The 19,084-nt window shown below is 34.9% G+C and overlaps 1 protein-coding gene across 26 annotated transcripts in view; it reads left to right on the forward strand.

The window, feature by feature from the left end:
• Positions 1–19,084, forward strand: part of LOC145686039 (uncharacterized) — an 86,348-nt gene that overhangs the window by 33,937 nt on the left and 33,327 nt on the right. For 2 of the 26 annotated variants that reach the window (XM_081759055.1, XM_081759082.1), the window contains exons 1-2: positions 4,574–5,197; positions 11,844–11,975. The exons of 9 other annotated variants lie outside the window; for them this stretch is intronic. The gene's annotated coding sequence lies outside the window, so the exon portion shown is untranslated. Of the gene's footprint in view, positions 1–2,544; positions 2,568–4,573; positions 5,207–5,408; positions 5,557–11,843; positions 11,976–16,003; positions 16,107–19,084 lie in introns of those variants that run through there. 15 more of the 26 variants (XM_081759107.1, XM_081759115.1, XM_081759098.1 and 12 more) reach the window with 12 other exon arrangements.

Here is a 19,084-nt window from a genome sequence, read left to right on the forward strand (position 1 = left end):
AACTCTCTCCGATCATATGAAAGTGAATATGGAAGAACCATGAAATAAAGTAAATAGACACTCGTCATTTTGTTATAAAATTACATGGCGAGCAGATTTTATCTGATCTCAAACGGTCATCGTCGAACATATGCGGTTAAAGGAACACTGATTAATCAAATTCAAAACACCTCAACAATTTATCCCTCTACAAGCGACGTTCTCTTGATCGCCTCCGTGGCCAAGTTGGAAGAGCAGGCGGCTAGCAATCCAAAGGTTGGTGGTTCGGGCCCAGTCTGCTCTGGGTTAAATTTTTTAACTTGTTTATTAGTCTCATCTTAATGTAACCACATTACACGTATAGGCGATTTAACATATTTTGAGGGAGTAATTTTGTGGTTCATTGATGCTTACGGCATGGGGAACATACCTAGAACATACTAGGCAGTTTCCACAGGTACATGTCAGGCATGTGGCTAGGGGCGGACATAGACTGTGACTCTCACTTGCCATCCATGTGATCCTTCTTTCATAGGTACATAAGACACATGGGCACATTCCCATGTACTGAGGCAACATAATAGGCATATGCCTGCTATGTAAGTGCTGTTAGGGTATGGATGAACCACGAAATAAAGTAAATAGACATTGGTCATTTTGTTATAAAATTACATGGCGATTTATCTTATCCCATACGGTTATCATCGAATATACGCGGTTAAAAGAGCAGTTTGATTAGCCAAATTCAAAAGACCTCAATAATTTATCCCTCTACAAGCAACATTGTATCCATCGCCTCCGTGGCTAAGTCTGTAGAGTACGCGAATAATAATTCAAAGGCTGGTGGTTTGCGCACACCCTGGAGTACATTTTTTTTACTTGTTTAAAGTGTTTTTCGACTAACTTTAATGTAAACACATTACGCATATAGGCGATTTAACATTTTTTGGGGAGTAATTTTGGGGTTCATTGACGCGTACGGCATGGGGAACATAAATAGAACATGCTAGGCACGTTCGTCAGGTACATTCCAGGCATGTGCCTAGGGACGGACATAGACTGTGACTATCACTTGCCAACCATGTGATTTCTCTCTGAGGTACATAAGATATATACTGGACATGCCCATGTACCTGATGGAACATAATAGGCATATGCCTGCTATGTGATTGTGCTGTTGCAAAGTAGTATACCGGTATTCGATTTCACAAACATTGTTGAAATGAATTATTTGGCAAGAACAATCACATCCCCTAGGCATTACTGTCAACAAAGGAAGACAATTTGGACCAGTGGTGTCGTTTCTATATAAAAAAAATCAAAAGTAAGTGCTATAGATGCTGTTCCTGCTCCAACATTCATTACCTGGAAAAAGTTCACAAAGAACATGGCCTGCTATAAACAATACGAACTCCCTCTCCACTGCCATGTCTGTATTTGTCGATGTAGCCCCCCCTACTATAAAAATCTCTTCTTCCATAGTGGAATGGAAAAAGATGATGTAATTGACACCACATTTTCAAAATTAAAAAAAGACGAAAACACGTTATAAAATTTACTTTTCGAAACTCGTTTTGGCGCTCCCTGACTGTTCCTGGCCCTTGTTCCGCCCATGTACCACGCAACTCTGATACAGACGTGACTAGTGATGAGCACTGGGAATATTCTTGGTGGGAAGGAATTTAAAAAATGGGAATATTTCCGGGTTTCTTCCCTGGCGTATAAATTCCCGGGAAGAAATTTATTTCCATTTCTTTACTTTATCTTCCAAATTATAAGAACCATATGACTAATTACTCTATTTTAATATATTATGATTTACTTCTAGGTTTTAAAGAATTTGGAGGTTAAAAATTAAAAATTATTTGACGGTATTTTATATAACTAATAATATGATTTTTAAGTTCCATTTCCATTTGCACTAAAAAGTAAGGTAACTGTTTAGTATTGGGGGACCAAAACTAGCAAAAAGTATGATGATTTACGGAAGAAATGAGTTGATAGTGATGTTCAAGTAGTCAACAAAGTTTCGAACACATTTTTATTTGTGTAGTATGGGATTTATACAAAACGGAAAGGTAAGTGGAAGTGATTTATGTGAGAAAAGAAAGTGAATTGTTGGTAACGAAGATAAAAAACAACGTGCCATGGGGGGCTCTAACCCGCCTTCATTCGCTAACGCTCGCTCTGCAATGCTGTCTGAATTTAATGTTGGTAATTTAATTTAACGTATGAAACCATAAAACAACCGCATCGGAATAGAATATCGCAAAAAAGTAGGTGCAAAAGCTGGCCCCCCAATGCTAAACAATAGCCAAAATTACCAACGTACTACGGTAATTTACAAATGATGAAAAGGAACCATTATGAAAAGTAATTTAGAATTATGTAAAAATAGAGATGAAGTGCTAATAATAAAACCTGAACCACCATTAGTAATAGACGTCGGTCTGTCTCCTCTCTCTGACTCCAATTTCTGAAGAGGTACTCGGACTTCTTTTACATGTGAATTAACGTATAGAATTTCGAGAAATAGGTAGAATGAAAGGCCCTGTATGGCAATGTTACGTGCTAAAATATAAAGATAAGTAAGTATTTTGCAAATTTTGTGAACATAAATATTTATGCGCAAATGTTGTTAAATTTGTGAGAAATGTATGTTCTAGCATTTATCCAATCTAACTGGTTTATAACATTTATAAATTTAATGTGGGATATAGTATACAAGAGTGCCTCATCATTTAGCGAGGACTCACGAAGTGCAGTCTTTTAAGGATTATTCATTGAGGATATAGGAACTTGAAAATGAGGTAAAAATGCGACTTTCATTTAATTACTGAGTAATATAAAATAAAATGTACGTCGGTTTGCGTTGCGTTTCGTTGTGTTTTATGGTATGCGAAAAATAATAATGTGCCCTTGTACGTAGTGTATGAGTATATATGGGGGATTTGAAACACATGACGTGCACGTGGATGCTTCTTACTACTTCTAAATGTAATAAAATCATTTTTATACGTAGTGCAACAGTAGGAAGTATCCACGCGCACAGATCATGAGGCACTGTTGTAACCTATACTATTACCTTAATGTGTTTATAATATCAGTAATAGAGTCAAGTTTAGTAAATCCACTTACATATAAATTTAAACTGTTACTATATAATTTTTCACACATATTTAATTGATAGAACATTGTAAGTAAATATACATTTATGTGTACTTTTAAATATAATAAAGTGTTAATAAAGTAACATAGTACTGTTTAGAATATAGGGGAGAGGGGGGTACATTTGAACATCTGTTTTCGAATATTCGTTTTTGCTTCCAAACACCCAGTAAATTTCCTTATAGAACTGTAGCAAAAGCTAAATATAATATACATTATATTTGCCATAAAATAGAGTACTTTGTTTGATCTTGTCATTCTGTGCAAGGGCGCAGGGGGTGTCGTTCAAATGTACCCCCTTGGGGGGTAGATTTAAACAAGCATGGGGTAGATTTGAACATACGTGGGGCAGTTTTGATCAAACCATTATTTTACTACAATAATCGTTATTTTTAGGATGAATTCGTTTACGAACAACAACTCTAATGTAACAAAGCAGCATTAACAGTTTAAGGCACAAGAATTGACCAATCGCGTATGGCAAGGAAATAATAATAATAGTAATAATTGCTGAAACATATATGCAGGCCCATATTTTTATATTGTGCGCCTCTGTGCTCTAAATAATTTGCCTCCCCTTCGGAAACACATCTGAATTGAGTTGAATTCATAGTTTTTGGGGTCACTGAGATGAATAGTGACAGTTATAATCCAATTCAACTTGAAGGTTATACTCAACTCCCAAGTGAGGCGGGCGAGAGTTTAAAAGTAATCGAAAACGACAGACAAGAATTAGAAAGTCTACACACAATATCAGCAGTTGGCACTGAACATTTTCTGCATTGTCTGAGAACACAAACATGTTGCTGGTACTTATAAGCTTCAGAAAAGTATAGGTAGAACAATGTTCAAGTGTGCCCCCTAATTTTTGTTCAAAGCTGCCCCAACCGGCATGATCAAGCAGAATTTGATAATACCCAGATAGTACAAACTATTGTGAAATACAAAGAGCAACATTAGATAAGTAAATTAATGTACTTGCTTCTGCAATGAATGGCAGATAATATCAAAACACAGGCTTCTGTCAAAAATCTTACAAAACTTCACAAAAATTCCAACTTTTCACCCCACAAATGTAACAAAGTATTGCTGTTCATAAACAGTTACACTAAAATTGCAGATAACAGTTGACCGTCTTGCAACGCAGTTTTGCCAAACTAAAAATTTTGAAACCACCACATATGCTATTATTTCTAGCCTGTTATCTTAAATGTTCAAAGGTACCCCCTGTTCAAATGTACCCCCCTCTCCCCTACATTTTAAAGAATCCTCTGTGGACGAATGTAATAATATGCTGTGATATAAAAAGTAATTCAACTTTGAAATCATAATATACTAATAGAATGCAATTTTCTTTCTGATTGTACATAAATTCCCATTTTGGGAATCTTCCCGGGAATATTCCCGAAAAATATCTTCCCGGGAATTTACCCATCACTAGACGTGACGAAGATGCCTCGTTTTCATTGTTAGATTACGTGGGCTATTGGTTAAGAAAAATAATTTTATTTTCTTTATCTCTCTTTTCCAAATATATTACTTCCAGCTACATAGGCCTACAGATTAACATACGGCAAAATATACATTAATCATTGCTACGTACAAGATCATCACGTAATATTTGAGTTCAGGGATGTCCAAAAACAATAGAGTTAAAGACTTATTTACCAATTTGGTTCCGACGAATTCTTCTGTTCTGATAATGTTAAGAAACAATATTTTAGAAGACATTCTGTAAATTTAAAACCTGCCCATTGCTTGTAAGTGTCCGCTCGCCCTACGTTCAGGGTAATTATAAATATGGATATCTAGGGCAAGCACATGACAACAAAATTAGGCTAGTGTTTTGGCGTTCTGTAAATACAACACAGGTCAATCATTATTACGTTCAGAGAAATTCTTGATTGTTCTTATGTGCACAAGTCACATACAGAGCTAAGTTTTGGTATATGGTATCAAGATATTTACGTTCACTGAAACCATACTGGGAGTGCAGATTGAAAATAGTCATCATATACAAGTGAAAGAGGAATATGGAACATCAGTCTTTGTGAGTAAGGTATATTAAAACTATATTAAAAGGTAGATTTTACGATGCTCCCTCCAGTTATCCTTATACAGACTCAAGAAATCATAATTTTAAGAAAATCGGTCCAACCTTTCCTAACCCTAAGCTAACCCGATCCTACTTATCCCTACCCTGCTTTATTATACTTTTTTAAAGCAGTCATATCAGTCTCTGTGGTCATTCTTATTGATGCGCAGCGAAAGCATGTATTAAAAAGTTTACTCCAATTAATTAGTAATACAACGTTGAAGACAGATTCAAAGTGGCGGATATAGTATACATGAAGCTGCATCAGTTCCCGAAGGAGCAGGACGCTCATACTTTTAGGGATTATTCATTGAGTATGTACAAACTTACAAAGGGGGTAACAAAGTGACTTTTATTTACTTATAAACTGATACGAAAATAAAAAAGAACGTACCTGTACTTTATATCTGCATGTGTAGTGCCCTTGTACTTTATCTATGACTATGTGTGTGAAAGGGGGGTGTGTGAATTTAATGCATATCGCATGACTTGTGCACATGGATACTTCTTACTATTGTAGGACGTAGAAAATTTATGGTATTTCATGTAGAAGTGGTAAGAGAACACAGAAGATCAGGGGGTTCTCATGTATACTATTACCAAAATTTTAAATAGACCATCTTAGGAATTGTCATTCTGTTGCGCATGTTTATAGAACACGCTGTTTCGTACCGCACAAAGGATAGGAACTGAGGAACTAAAGGCATAAAAGAGCACAGGTGCTTACGGTTTTGGAGTGAGTGTTGGCACTGTTGAAAAGTTCTTGAAACGCAAAATACCTTCGACAGTTATATGTTACGTGTTGTGATATGTATAATATAAGAAATGGTTCTCATAGTGGGGCTTATAAGGCAGTCGCGTGATTTTCAACCGTATTGCTGTAGGGGTATTATTTAGTTTTTCCCCCAAATCACTTGGTAGTGACACTGGCTCACTTGCTAGTGATTATGGTTAGTTATTTTATTTAACAATCACCAGATACAGCTCCGAGGCCATTTTACACTGGATATCTAACAACAACAACAACAATGGAAAGGATTTGGGAAGGTATCGGCCAGGGCCTGTTTAGTAGGTACCATCCCGGCATTTGCCTGGTAGGACTGAGGGAAACCCTAGAAAACCTCAGTCAGGATGGTCGGCAGCGGGATTCGAACCCACGACCTCCCGAATGCGAAGCCAACGCTCTACCAGTTGAGCTACTTCGCTCGGTAATTTGTAAGTGTAAATGCAGTGTGGACTTATGGCAAAAATTACAATGCATAAACACGAAACCAGCTTGTACTAGGTGGTCACTAAAAAGCACGAAGGCAGGAGCGCAGCAGAGGAGCCCGAAGGGAAACGATAAAGGGCGTCCGTAGGCAGCAGGTGCGTCAGCGATGGTGGGTATACCTATAAATGAGGTTTATTATGGCTCCGGAGCCGTCGATGGGCTGGGGCAGATACTAAATGCCATCCCATTAAATGTTGAGTTTTCTTAACAGGAAATACGCTCTTACTGACTTAGGAAGTGTTTATTAAGAGAAGAACTACATTAACACGGGAACGGTCGATAGTTGAGCGCAGCGCTCACCCTGGTTTATGTTTTCGTTTCAAAGCCGCCCTAGTGGGGTCACAGACCTGAGAATTCGTCTAACTGTCTCTTGATGTGTCTTGTGTGCGAGAATCAGGGTTGGCAAAAACCATGGTTTTTATTGAAAAAAACAAAAAACCAGGTTTTTTGGTTTAAATAATTTGATCTATGTATTTATATCACATATGGACAGAAATAAGCGTGTTTCGCCTTGGTGTTAGTATGCAACAACAGGGTTATGCTGGAAGGGGTCGCATAAGCTTAAAGCGGAATCCAAACCGCTTCTCGGCTTACATCCAAGAGAAATTGTCCTCCATTTGAACTCGAAACCGGGACTAATTGGCCAAAAGTGCGATACGTCTACCGACTCACTCACGAAGGACTCCTGATAAAAATTCGTTGACTGATCTTTACATATTTGTTAATATAATCGTCGAGAGTCATTAGGACAGGACAAGAAGATAAACAATTGCACAAGTGGAACCATTATACAGAATTACATATGGACAATTCCAAAGTACTACAGAGTACAGAAGAACTAATTTAGTCCAAGTAAGTTCATTACGACTTTTATTAGTCCATGTTATAACGACTTTGCATATCAGTAAGAAAAGTGAATAAAGATACGAATTATTTGAGTCCACTTCGGCTCTAACCCATTTATACATGAACAGTTACCAAAGATTCTTGTTATTTCAATAATTGCCTCTCGTGGAGTTAGTATGACCCCCTCCCCCAAAAAATACGGCATTTCGATGTATTTTATCAATAGTAAACATTATTAAAACGAAACAATGTTTAGAATTTTTCTTTGGTTGCATAACAATAATAACAAACTATAAAAAAATCACAAAATAAACATCCATATAGTTACATTAAAAAGTTGCTTTTGTAATATAATATCTTTGAGTAAAGAATGGGGAATTTAGGTCTGAATATAGTACGAATAATATATGGAAGTGAAACATGATAGCCCACATATGTGTGTTCATCAAGATTTTACGAATAGTTACACTTTTACGAACATTTTTCGTTTTTTGGTTAAAACCAGTTTTTTTTTTTTTTTTTTTTTTTTTTTTTTTGAAAAAACCAGCTGGTTTAAACCAGCCAACCCTGCTATTAATTAAAAGCACAAGTGTGCACTGGACCGAAGGCTGATATTCAACAGCTAGTGTCATTAAACCTGATTCATCAAAAATTACCATTTTCATATTTTATCCCAATACTTAGGTTACATTAAACAATCATAGAACTGTAATGTATTTTTATTCCAGTGTAATTGTAGACTAGCTATATTTATAACACTTTCTTGCTCCCTGAAAACAGATGTTATAAATAAGCATCTGCAATACTTCAAAGCCTATTTAAACTTCATCTTCTGGGAGCAACAAATCAAAAATATTTACATGTTCTTATTTTTTTCTTCCGTATTCGAATTCCTTGAAAATCCTTGGAAATGCATATATAAGGTCAAATTTTAGCATAAATTGTTGTGACTTAATTTTGCTGAACACGCATATAGCTGGTTCTGTCGATTTATAATCGCAGTTCCTTGCGATGTTTTCTAACGCCATGTAGAACTACATCGTGAAAAATACATATACTACTGTTACTACTAGTAATATATATATATATAATGTATTTGTTAAAATAGTCTTCCCACTAACTTCTTCAACTGTAATATTTTCTATTGTACAAACTTTGCTTTCATCAGACTTTGATTTAAACTACTCCTGAGCAAAACAATACGTTTATTGTAAAAAATATTTATGTGTGCCAGTTTCGCCAACTATCTACTTTGGCTTCATATTGTTTTGCTCAGGAGTAGTTTAAATCAGATATAACTTTTTCAATTCTATACACCTGCACTTCCAAGACAACTTTTAGGTGGTTGATATGTAGTCAAGTGATAGGCTTTTATGAGTTTTTTTTTTTTTTTTTTTTTTTTTTTTTTTTTTTTTTTTGCGGTTTATACCGAAGTTCAATAGTCTTTATAATTTAAATTACTTTTCTGGATCCACGAAAATTTGTGTGCTACTACTGGGAGTTGAACGCGTAACCACTCGAGCTAGCCAGCCGGATAGATGGGACGGATAATGACAATAATAATAGCTCAAATTGTGAAGTTGATTATGTAGTAATTATATGAAAAAACATGAATAATGTAGCAAAACATGCCTTTAGCGAATCGAACGGGACTCACGCAAGTTTCCGTTAAAGAAAAATTAAATATGTATGTGCAACAATGGAGATATTAAAATGGAATAAAGCGTTCCTTATTCAATTACAGTATTTATTTATGCAACGAATGAATTCACCTATAAGTTACAATGAACAAAAAAATAACAATTGACTGTCTCAAATATTCTGCAAATGTGTGTTGCCTCAGGCAAAGACAAAAAAATAGATGCTCTGCCTTTTCTCGTAGTCTTTCCTGTACTTTGGCTCCCGAGTATGTAATTCATTGTGCTAATTATATTATTTTCTCCTTGTTTCATGTCTCTAGACCCGTTAGGGAATGAGTTACTAATATTTAAAATTCTAAAAATTGCATTTTGTTCTAAAAGCTTCGTGGTATCTAGGGCCTTGCATGGCGGAACGGGCTTGATCGACCAAAAGCTTAACCCTAGATTAGGCACGTGGGTGAGAGGTGCCACCTAGTGATTTTTGTCTCAAACTTGCAACACTGTGTGTTGGTGTTGGGGCTCGTGCGTTTCAGTAGCTGAACGTTAATCGTTGGTGTTTCCTTTGGCGACAGTAGTGCACTTCTGTTTCCTGTCTACAGTTGGTAAGAGATAAATTATCTCTAAAGCAGCGTGTTTGTGTGACAATTGTCAACAGCGCGCTTATGCATGTAACAAGTAAAATGTCAAAGTGATGGAATACAGAGACAACTAAAGATAAGAATGTTGTTCTGCGGTGGCTTGAGGAGAAAGAGTTGGAGTCGGAGGGGTGTTCTGATCAAAGTGGGTTATGGTACTGATCACGAGTCCAAGTGACCAAACCACTGAATGGGAACGAGATAATCCTTCGTAATATTTTTTGATCTTCTAAATATGTGTGTAATTAACGCGCTTTGCATCCTAAAATTCAATACCAGTTCACCTCAATTGGCACTTTTGCCGATATGGCGGGAAATTATTAAACCTGAGATACTACGCCAGCGCTCTATTCCCTAAGTTCCAGTTGAAATTAGGGCGACTCCGATTGTTGCTTGGTATTGAGGAAAAGGGAATGGTCGTTCTTGAGAAGCCATCAGGCTCCAGAGGACATTGACGTGCCTGTGGAAGAGATAGAGGCAAAACTACAAGGAAGTGGTGCTTAAAATGTAAAAGATGGATGTAGGAAGAACATCTCAAAGATATTTGTGTAACATGCTTGTAATCATTCTACTAGTCATGATAAAAGTCCGTTATATTCAGTAGAACACTATGTACAACCAAAACTACCTATAACTTCTAATTAACATTTTATCAAATAAATGAAAGAAGCGTCATTTAAAGATGATTTTACTTATTCTAGGTACATTTTAATAGTGGATGACAACTGTCACCCACGCGCCTAATTGTGCAACACAAACGTATGCGCCTAACGCAGGGTTAATTTGTATTGAAGGCCACAAAGAAAGATTCAGACGGCATAGTGTATATACCAGGTCTTTCACAAGGTATATACAAAATTTAACGCTGCATTCCGGACCTTGAAATTTTCCGTTAAAGGCTTATTTTGATTTCCGTTGTCCTCATACTACAATTTTCGTATAATTTAACACATTTTTCATCCCTAAATTCATGAAACGGTTAAATATTTCTGTTTAAGATAAATTTCTGTTTAATAAGGGATCCGTTGGAGACAATTTTTAATGGAGTATAGTTCAATCTTACCTAGCCTCAATCTTCATTTCCAATAGTTCATATACTTTGTCGTTCGTGTATAATACAACAAAACGGTACACATTTCTGACAGTTAAAGGATGAAGACACATTATTAGTAGATACATCTATTAAGTTTCAACTGAACACCACTTCATGTGCGATATCTGGTTGCTTTTGTATCGGAATAGAGTTGACTCTATTGAGGTGGAGAGGAAGAGAGAGGCGGGAGAGAAATATTGACTATAATGGCATTGAGTACACGATGAAACCTGATATCTTGAGTAGTTGTGTATGTAACATAACTCCTAAAATCATTAATCATAGATGAATCCAGATTCAGAATTTCAGAAGTGTTTCAAGGATGTTTATCAGTGTTAGGAATATTCTTGAATACTTATTACGAGGGCTGTCTCAAAAGTCGCAGACGTTTTGACCTACCGAGGCAGTGGGCAGGGCTAGAGTCACCATCTTGGTGTCAGAACGTTGTCACACTCAGTACGCATCCAGCTGTGGTAGCGTAAGGACTGTGCCGCACTTACTGTGCTTTCTGTGATGTGTTACAATGTGCGCTACAGTAGAGAATTCCGCCTTTTGTGAGGTGCGTTCTGTGATTAGCTTTTTGTTGACAAAAAAAAAAAAAAAAAAAAAAAAAAAAGCCAATTGAAAACCATCGCCAACTGTGTGAAGTGTACGAACATGGAATAATGAGTGAAGGCTGAGTGAGACAGTGGTGCATTGATTTTTAAAATGGCCGTTCCAGTGTTCACGATGAAGACTGCGGTGGTAGGCCTAGTTTTGTATCTGATGAACTGGTGAGGCAAATCGACGACAAAATTCATGCAAGTCGTCATTTCACGATTACGGAACTTAGTGCCCAAATTAGGTAAATTTCAACATGAGAGTTGGAAGGCAACAGTTCAGGCTATTGCAACTGTTCGCTTAACAAATGTTCAGTAGGCTCTCCAAATTGTACACATCAGTCTGTACTTTAATATTCGATAGCATTAGCTTTTAACTCCATAATTGTGTTCTTTACGTCTTTAGTAATTATCTCTCCCCGGATATGCGAATGGAAAAATTATTTTATTACGGGAAATTCCATGAAACAAATTTGATTTCTAGTTCTTGACAGTTCTTTTCCTTTCTTCCGTGATAGGTTATCCAGGGCCGGTGGTGTGGTTCTATATTACATCTGTCATGGAGGTGAGATAGTGTGGTGGGGAAAAACGTACTGTGAGGAATGATCTAGTATGATGGGCCGTGACACTCACCAGTGCCTATGTTAATGGTAAGTCTCATCCTTCATAAATCGCGGTGTTGATAAAGACACAAAACACAAAAACTATATATTAAAAAGAAAATCTTCCGGAATAGAGTTGTGAGTCTCAACTCTACCCAGGAAGTTTAATACCTTTGTTCCGCACATCCACTGTTCTGGGACACTCAATAGTACCAACAGTCTGTTAAGAGCCTCACATACTAAATATAATACAAAATTTATCATTTTTCTTTTTCTGGTTTTTATAACTGAAAGGAGATATTGAAATGCAACTTACCACAATCATAGCTAATGCTATTCTACAATAGAAAATATGAACTTGAAGAATCTTCAATGTTGCCAGAATAACAATTCCCCCCAAAATCTAAGTTAAGGCAGCGACTAGAGGAATGTACTCAACTGCATTTGAGTACGTATCATGTTCTTGTGGTATCCTGTGAACTACTTTTTAAATAATAGTTGCATTTAATTTGTAATAAACAAAATGGTTTTAACATACAGTTATTAAAATTAAATAATAATGTATTTAAAAAGTAGTTCAGAGGATACCAAAACAACGTGACACGTAATCAAATGCGGTTGAGTTCATTCTTCTGGTCGCTGCCTTTACTTAGATTTTGGGAAGTTGTTATTCTGAGAACACTGTAATTTCTATGGATGGAACACTGAGAATTTTTCAGATCCATATTTTCTGTTGTAGAATAACATTATCTATGATTGTGGTAAGTTGCATTTCATTATCTCCTTTCACTTACGAATAAACAAGCAAAAGAAAAATGATAAATTTTGTATTATTTTTAATAAGTCAAGCTCTTAAACATTAATATGAAAATTGGTCGCTGCCTCTCTAAGAAGTGGCGGTTTTTCGAAAACACAGTTTTGTGATAATACTTTGTGCAAAATTATTCGAACAAACAATAAGGTTACTGCTCGTGGTCCTCGACTCGACTCTCCGCTAGGGTTGCTTGCCTTTGATACCTATTCGAGTAGTGATTCAGGTTCCACTTTAAGGAATACTTCTGTCTCATATAGCCTCGATGCTGAAAAAATACATTAAAATCTTAATCAAATAATGACGTGGAACTTTACAAAACTACTTGTCTCCAAATCTCACACGGATAATAAAATTCAGGTCTTTAAATTAGGAGGGACATATTGTTGAGGTATGCGTAGATGCATGTAGTTCTGGTTGGGAAACCTGTGGAAAAGGAGTCTTCAGTTAAATAAAGAAGGAGGGATAGTAATATAAAACAAAATCTTCAGATGGGTAACAATAGATTGACGGAATCGGCTTGGTAAAAGATGAGATCTAATTACTAGTTCTTGTTTCTGCGTTGATGGACTTTCGGATTACCTATGTTACAGAGCATAGCTATTAATAATTGTGTTCTAATTAGTTAGTGTACTTGTCTAATGTTTAATGTGTGTTTCTTTCTCATGTACGAATTGAGTTTCGGGGGCCGCGGTGATCCCTGATTTGATCCCAGCTCCCGCCATGTGTGTTATATGATGGACAAATAACGTTTGCTTGGATTTTCTTGGAGTTCTTCCGTTTCCTTCCACTTTCTTCATTCCACTATTATTATCCATTTCATCATCACAATCTCCCTTAGCCTCAGTACATAAACGTGGGACGTTAAACTTTTAAAAAAATGATTTCAGGAAAAGTAACACTAGTCTGTGTCTCAGTTGACTTAAGAATAGGTACAACTATTATTTAACTATTGCATACTAAAATACGCTGCCTTTTTCAGGCAATACGCAATGGTACATAGTACCCGCACACTTTGGGAAGATTTTGGGAACATTTTTTAAATGATTCTTCTAGCTATTTTTAATTATTATATTTGCAAAATGAACTTTTCAATTTAAGTGGATTTGGAGATTGAAACAAGTGAATTTTATATCAATAGAAGATAGCACCTGTTAATTTCTTCATTTTGCCTTTAAATTTTGACACTTACTTCAGCAGTCAATCAGAACACATAGAATAACTTATTCGTAGTAGGTATCGAAGTACCGGCACGTCGTTTCCCAGAAGAAAGTTACTGCTTAAATGTGATACTGATATCTAATTGCCACACGGGATGTTACATTCATCTAGTCCTACAGTCTAGCAAATTAAAATATTAGTCAGTAGGATTTTAATATTCTGATAAGAAATGTAGTTTGGTCATCATTTTGCGTATGAAAATTCCATTTACATATCAAAATTGGCTATATTTTAGTTTCTGATATCGATGTCTATCAAATCAATATTGGTATTTTAGTTATATACTATTCTATAATGGTTATTGCTTGCTTCTAGTGTGTTTATTAACTACTGGTGTATTATTACAAAAACTACTACTTCTAAGTAAGAACCTTCTTATTTCTAGTATTAAGAAATATGAATGCTTTTAATTTTATTATTTGAACAAGTAACGTGTATTTGAATGTATCTTGTAAATCGCTTTTAGTTAGTATATTCTTTCATTCTGTTAATCATTGTATAAAACCAAAATACATCTTGAAATTACAGTAGTCCTTTTACAGCAAATCTCTAAATTTGTGAAATATGTTTGAAAATATTTGTGAAATCGTTAATGGTTCGTAAAACTTACGGTAATTTCATTTTCCTTGTTTAAGTTTCACTTGTCTGTGGTAAGATGACTTTTTGTGCTTGTGATAAGAATTAAAGATAAGGAAGATTTATATAGTAGCTTAATTGTGAAAATTGAAAGTTTTTCTCCACTCATTTAATAAATGGTCTAATAGATCTGAAATTGAAGGAACTTCATCTTTTGAATGTATGTGTACTCTTTTATTGTCTTCTAATACTTTGCTTTGTTATGTCTGTATTAGTACCGTTGCATTCACACGTGACCTCGTAGACCCGTGATTTCATTTTTTTTTCTCGGGGGCCGCGGTGGCTCAGTGGTAGAGCGTTCACCTCTCGTGCTTGGGGTCCCGGGTTCGATCCCAGCCCCCGCCAAGTGAACTTAGTGGTGGACAAACTCCGTGTGCGTGGGTTTTCTCGGGGCTCTCCCGTTTCCTCCCACTTTCTTCATTCCACCATTTCATTCATTTCTCATAATCACCGTCTCCTTTAGCCTAACCGGCATAACCGTGGGACGTAAAACTCAAAGTTTTCATTTTTTTCTCCATAAAATAATTATTGTAATCTGTGAGATATACTGCAGTGTGTATAAATGGCTTTATACTCGGTTGGAAAGTAGAATTTAGAATTTTCGTTTCCCATTGGGTTAATTTTTCGAATAGAAGGATACTTTACTGGTCCCAGATCAACTTTTTTAAAGGCTTTTTTCCTTTAATTCATTTATTTTCGTAGTGTTGACTTAGTGTTCATTTAATTTAGCTACATTGAATATGTGATCTATTTCTGCGTTTAAATCTGTTTCCAACGTTTCTCCGTACATATGTAGTTTCAGAATTGGTTCAGAATTTGTATTTACTACGTAAAATATATGTTTATCAAGAAGCGATATCTGCCATCAGAAAAAATGTGGGAATTATGCATAATAAATTTTGTTCGCGCTCAATCAAATTCACTGTAACGATGTTCAGCTCTAATCTGGAACAAAAAGCAATGCGACTACATTTCCTTTGATTTTGTAGTACTTGCTCGCGTAGTGGTACAAAAATTAAATAAATAAATAAAATAAAATAAAATAAAATAAAATAAATAAATAAATTTTAAAAAATAAATAAATAAAAAAATAAAATATAAAATATCTTTCTCCATGTGTCAGTTAATTACAAATAGAAGACGCTTCACTTAAAAGAAGAAATTACTATTATTCTATTTTCTGAACAATACATTTGGATAATTACACACGTAAAAACGAAAGAGTTTAATTAAAGACAAAACTAAATCCACTCTTATGATAATTACAAACTCAGACTTTTTTTATTACAATAATTTGATTGAAAGACTACAAAACCTAAAAATTATATATGGATTTGTTGGTGTCACCATTTCAGAGAGTCCAAGTCACCAGTTTCCTACCTCTAATTTTAGTGCTTTTTCCACCCAGCCTCGTTCCAATTTCGGATTATATCGGCCCTAAACTCTTTCAAGTGCTGCAGAGTTGGCTGGACAGCTGGCAAGTCTTCTCGTAAATTCATAAAAGCCTAGTGGTAAGAAATTTTAGTTTTTCTTTTTTTTTCCTTTTTTTTAATGTCTGGCTCCTGACCTTGAGGTACTATCCCAGTATTTATTTGCCTGGCTTGTTTTGAGAGAACTAAAAAAAAAAAAAAAAAAAAAAAACTCTAGTCAGGACAGCAGGCCCGGGATTTGAATTTTAAATATAATAAGGGATTTTATTCTTCTTTTATATTATATAGAATTATCCACCTCTTTGTTACTCTACAAAATTGTCTACCCTTTCCTGCTTTCTAGAACCGAAATATAAGCAAGTGCCAATGGTACAAAATGTGTTCCACGAAACGCGGATGAGGTTTTACGGATTCATTTTATGTGAAAAGGGAATTTCGTAACTTTATGTATTAGAATATGAATGCTTAAGTATTATTTAAAATAGGAATACCGCTTTACATATTGGCGTAAAATTCATTAAAACCCAATTTTACGCAATAAAACACATTAGGTTAGGTTTTTTTTTACAAAAAAATAAAAAAACCTGGGTTTGTCGCAACTTTGATGGTAATTAGTATTTATGCCTTCACTAAGAAAGCTTTCTAGATATTTTAATTTTCCATAAATATCTAATAACTCAAAAAACAGTCATATTTTTTAAACTTATATTTATACTTTGATGAATGTTGTCAGGATTCCCACCGATCTGGGAAATCAAGAATAATTTATTCGTAGCTTACTCTTAAAAAGTCCTGGAGAAGCCAGGGAATTTCATGAAAAGCTTAAAAAGCCCGAATAAGTTAGAGAATTTTAAGTACGGATTTTTACTTCTCAGAACTCATTTCCCGTTTTGTTTTTTGTCTTTCTGCAGCTATTTGGGAGAGGATATTTTATAAAATAAAATTGATTGTTTTGTAGAACTCTTTCACCAATACATACACTACATTCATGTGCACTGATAGTAGATGACGAACCGTGGTCAGGAAAAACATAGTTGACTTTTTACATTGTATATAGACCTGGAAATTAGTAAGTCGTGACCTGGGAAACCTGGTGAAATCAGAGAATTCGTGATCAACAAATAAATGGGATCCTTGGTTACTTAATTTTTGTAATAAGCAGTCCTAACTTTTGTTTAATTTGATTTCATCGTTTGCGTATCGGAAATATTTGGATTTCTGTATAATTGAGAACAGGGTTGGTTGGTTTAAACCATGATTTAAACCAGCTGTTTTTTTTTTTTTTTTTCAAAAAAGCCAACTAGTTTAAACCAAAAAAAAAAAAAAAAAAAAAAAAACAAGAAAAGGAAACTGCTTTAAATCTTGTGAACTTCATGGTGACGTTTCCTCTTAGTTCTCATTAGTTTTATCTCCTTTTCACGTTTTAATCAATGCGTCCCATGTTTTCAATTCTCGGTCAAACCACAACCCTTCTTTGAAGTGTAAACCAAGTAGCGCTTCGGATGTCACTTTTTCTTTTGATAACCTCGGGCGAAAGTCTTTTTGATAACCTCGGTATTACGTCAGGCTTAAATATATGAAACCAAGCCAAATTGTGTATTTCTGCTTACCTGAATGCCTGTTGTTTTATAAAGAAGCCAAGGTGTCTTAAATATATTGATAGAAATTGGCAAAATTTATCTTCTGGCTACGTAGCTTCCAACATTAGCGTAGATTGGACTTCGTTTTAATTTTATTGAATGATATCTACATAGTAAATTTGTATTTTAATACCTCAATTTTAGCATACTGATTATGATACGTTGACCTTACAATTTTATATGTAAAGCAGTAACAGGGTTTTCCCGTTACTGCTTTGCATTCATAATAATAACGGGATTTTCCCGATGGCTAAGGCGGGAGTTTCCCAATTTAAGAAATTTACTGACCGCACTTCTTTAAACTTATGTGACTCCTTCCAACATAATTCCATTGTTGCATAATAACACCAAGGCGAATCAAACTTATTTCTATCCATATGTAATTATGAATACATAGAGCAAATTAATTAAACAAAAAAAAAAAAAAAAAAAATTTTCCAAAATAAACCATGGTTTTTGCCAACCCTGATTGAGTTACCAAAATACTCAGGACTCAGTAGTCAGTGTATTCACAACAGCACTTCATGTTCAACAAGAACATATATGTTTGTTTTTTGGGACATTTAGATTAGTTACGATGGAAGCTGATTTAAATCTAGTAATATGATATTTAGTATTTACGTTAAGAAAATAAAATGGTTGAACAAGGTTTTAAATAAGTAAAAAAATATATTGTTCATTTTAGCTGTATTCCGCTTGTATTAATAAAACATACACTGACCAAATAATGAATATAACTGACCAAAATACTCTATGTATTAAAAACACTTTCGACTCTGTATCCTCACCTTCATCAGATACGTTATGAAAGTGCAGTACAAGGTAACAACGTAAATATGGACAAGTGAAGAGAAAATTTTATTGACTCTAAGAGTGTAGGCCAGACTTCTTTGATTTTTTTTTTTTTTTTTTTGTATATAAGTTGTTATTTTGGATTGTACCGACACTTTCATAAGGTATCTGATGAAGGCTATGGCACATACCGAAACTGTTACAGAAGTGCATTTAATATTTAGTGCTGTGGTCTGTGTCTGTAATTATTAATAAAGTAAAAAATATAAATGAGTTTTCATCTCTCTAGTTCTAAAATTAGAATTCAGGTGAAAAACAATTTTCAGAAATTCAGAAAGTATAGCTTGAGACCAAATCTAAAGCCGCCTTATAAGCATTAAAGAATCCCGTTACAAATTATTTCATTGAGAAAGAAATGCAACGTGGAGATTACGAAATCACGTTTGAAAAGCAGCGGAATTTGTAGAAGAGACTCGTGCGAGATTCTAAAGAGAAAGTTTCATTTTATGTCTGTTAAATTATTTTTGAGACAAGAACAAACAACTATCAAAATCAAAGTTTCGTGACCCATTAATGATTTCGCAAACATTTCCAAATACACTTATTTCACAAATTAATACAAATTCG

The sequence above is a fragment of the Thermobia domestica genome, chromosome 1 (assembly GCF_964235325.1).
Source record: "Thermobia domestica chromosome 1, izTheDome1.hap1.1, whole genome shotgun sequence".
Lineage (NCBI taxonomy): Eukaryota > Metazoa > Arthropoda > Insecta > Zygentoma > Lepismatidae > Thermobia > Thermobia domestica.